The following is a 3,939-nucleotide window of genomic DNA, read 5'->3' as shown; positions in this document are numbered from 1 at the left end:
CCCCCCCTCTGGTCTGCGATTAGCAAACTTCGCCACGACTTCGCGAGAGGCTTCGGTCGTATCGGCGAGGGTCGCGGGGGTCGGGGCGTGGCGCCACGTGGAAACCGTAAACACCGTTGGCGGCGGAGGCCGAGGAAAATGGCGGTGTAAGTCGATCGGAACGATCCAGGTCGGCGCCTCCAGCCCCCCGGCGACGGCGGCGGCAACGGCGAAGAAGCATCGCCGTCGTCGCCGAGTCAGCTGCGACCTTCGACATTTCGAGGAACCCGCTCGAACCGGCCGCCACGTCGATCGATATCGCCCGGCTCCGTTTCGACTTTCGCGTATTTTCGGTCGGGCTGAATTATTGCCGCCTCTACGTTTTCGCTACCGCACCGAGATCCGCTTCTCCTCTCTTATTCCCTTTATTTCGGCCTCCTTCGCGCCCTCAACCCTTCCAAACCGCTCTCAGCCCTTCGCGCTTCGACTGCGACCACGAGCTCTCCTTTGTTATTTTAATAATCTTGGAGAATTGGACTTTCCAGCTTAAAGGGAATTTTTTATTATTTATTCTGAGATATTGAAAATATTTGTCGTAATAATGTTGTTGATTTAAGTAATATTAGAATCCTAATATTATATCCTAATAGTTCTAATTATAGCCTCGATTATACTTCTAATTATACTCGACTTTATTGATAGCAATTGACGGTTTAAAAAATTATATCTAACAGAAACAATTAGCACCGATTATTATCGACTCAGTATACTATGACGGTCACCCCTTAAATCGAAATCAAATTCCGCCCTTCTAATATCAACATTTAAACATCGGGGTAACGCTTCGCGAACGATAAACATCAATTATCTCCACCACGTGGGAATGTATTAGCAACAGACAAATGTTAACCAACGTGGCTGCTACGAAAGTGATCGTAGGGGTTGAATAACGCGTCGAAATGACCGATCAATTTCTGACGTTTCTTTTCAAACTTCTAAAATATTTTTTTGCTCTTAAAACGAAGCTCTCTCGTGTAAAATAAATTTATTATTTTATTTATATTGTTTTATAATATTATAGTAACCCTGTGATGGGTACAGGAAATTCTTTTTTTCAACCCCCATAACCTGTCTCTATAAAAATTTCGATTATTAGTCAATTTTCAATTAAACAAGAAGCATTGACATTTTTTCAGATATTAAATATCAACCATTTATAAATAAAAAGACTACACCTTTATCACAAATTATTGGATACCTCAATTTTTTTTTAAAATGTATTTATGTCGCTTTTAAAATAAACGATTCATTTTACAAAGTACTCGATGCTCGAACAGTTGCGATCTATAGATCCCGGATCGATGTATAGTATGTATATAGAGCATCGATAACGTTAGTCGGCCGTCGAACGGCTCTTGATTAATGGAGGGCCGACGACAGATATTTCCGTTGCCGGAATTAATAATGCGCCGGAGACACAAGTTACGGGGGCGGTGAAATTAATACCGTGTATTATTAGCCCCTTCAACCCTTTTCTCCCGCGGTAACCTGACATTGGCGTTCCGTGGCCTGTGGCCGGCAGCAACCCGCTATGAATATGTTACCGTAAACAACAATTCGATCCCGATGTAAGATTACGCTAATTTAAGGGTTGCGATTCGTCAGAACCTTGTTCTTGGCGTAACCCTAATTTATCATGGATCGTGCAAAACCGGTGTATGATTGCTCGTTATCAAATATTCGTCAGATAATTTGTTGCACAGCCATTTACAAAATGCCAGGATTTTTTTTAAACAAATGCTGTCATTTTTTCATCCGTAGAAATGATACGGTATAGACAAAAACAATGTTGATTGTTAAAAATCATATATTTCTCAGAGAAATTTTGAGAAATGATATTAAACAAATTTTTTAAATAAAGAATTTTGCGGAAGAATACGCGTTGAAATACAGCGAAATTCTTCCGCGAATCGGACGGCTCGGAATCGTTTACAGACGACCGGATTATACATTGCGATTTGATCAGCGCGACCTTCGCAACTCGTTCGCGAATATTTCTGCGACCAGATTTCGACATAGACGGCTAATGACTTCGCTAATTTATTTAGGCGGACGTCCATGACGATACGCGATCCACCGTAATTTCATATTATATATATATATATTTGCTCGGAGCATGTAAATCAATTTTATGGTATGTTTTACCGAGTTTAATCAGCGACCTTGATTATTAACCTCCATACGCGAATTATTCCGCGACCGGTCACAACACGCGGAATATCTGCCGCTATATTATACTTCCGAATTTCATGCTAAATGTTCATTATGGGGGCAAGTAGTATATAAATGTACGCTGTGAAATTAAATAATATAGTATAGTATAATAATGTAGCATCAATGATATAGTATGTAATAATATAATATATAATAAATATAGTATACAGTAATATAGTATTATAATAATATAGCATATAATATAGTATTATAATAATATAGAATATAATAATATCGTACACAATAACATAGCATGTAATAATATAATTTAAAATAGTATAGTACATCATAATATAGTGTATAGTATAATATAGCACATCGTAGTATAGTATAGTATAGAACAATATAGTATACACATTAAAGCATTTACCAATAAACTAGAAAATAATATATATAATAATATATTACTCAAAAACAGCAACATTCGCGTAAAATCAGCTGATTTATCGAAAATTTCGAAATTCTTTTTTTCGAACTCATCGGCGTTGGTGTCTTAAACGCGCGCGCGCGCGAAGAAAACGAGTGCTAGTGTACATACGTGAACAGGAAGGTGGGTGGTCTGGGCGGCGAGGGGTGGCAAGGGGACGAGGGTGGGGGTGGCGGTATACTCCGATGCATTTTAAATGAGTCTAAAAGCGATTCGGCCGCCCGCGCGCACGTTTCGTATATATCGATTACCGAAATGCGCGATTCGAGAAGCGCACCAACAAGACCCATTCATTATTATTTGTTTTCCGCGACTCCATGATCCGACAGCTCCCTCTCATTAAACGTAAGTAACTTTCCTTTTTTACTTGCCATCCGGCAGGGCATTTTTAATTATCCGCCAAAAGCCCCGTTCGAACTTCGTCAAAAGTCGAAAACTATTTAAACGAAATAATTACGCGGAAACAATGGCGTTTAGCTGTGCGAAGTAACGAGACGACCAATCGCGAAATTCGTTGCGAAAATATTGCGGAGACTCTCCCTTATCCGAACGTTTATTTTTGAGGATATTTTGGTGATTAAATAATCTTTTACGTAGCTGTTATTTTATTATTAATAGTATTGATATAGTAATGTAGTGTTAATGTAAATATTATTATAAGTGATATTAGTATAATATTGTAATCTTAATATAGATATCAATATAAATAATATTAGCGCAATATCGTAATATCAATATAAATATTAATACAAATAATGTTAGCATGATATTACATTTGAAAAATAAACCTTGAAATAAGCGGAGGTCTGCCGTAGTCCCGCAATTGATTTCCACATCAGAAGCATTGTTTAAAGTAATTTTGTCTACATATCTCGTCGATGATATTCGCGAGCGCTTAATTTATTGATATTAAAATCGCTCGTGTATTTTACCAAGGACAATATTAATTAAAAACCACCGGCCACTTTGAGGACAAATTGACCGCCGCTGCGCGAGGGTTAAACGGAATTCCACGGTGACTTTAAAAGATATTACTAGAGAGAATCGGCAATATTAATGTTCGTCCTATTGTGCAAACGTTTAAAATTAGCTAAATATTATTATATTTCTACGAATATTTATTTACGCAATTTTATTAGATTTTAATGCGACCTATTGTGCCCTAATTCCATAGATTACAAATTAAACTTCGAATATTTAAATAACGATTAAACTTCGAATATTTAAATAACAATAAGACTTCGAATATTTAAATAACA

The sequence above is a fragment of the Augochlora pura genome, chromosome 1 (genome assembly GCF_028453695.1).
Source record: "Augochlora pura isolate Apur16 chromosome 1, APUR_v2.2.1, whole genome shotgun sequence".
In the NCBI taxonomy this organism is placed as follows: domain Eukaryota; kingdom Metazoa; phylum Arthropoda; class Insecta; order Hymenoptera; family Halictidae; genus Augochlora; species Augochlora pura.
The sequence above is the reverse complement of the archived record's forward strand: the minus strand, read 5'-3'. Positions refer to the sequence as shown.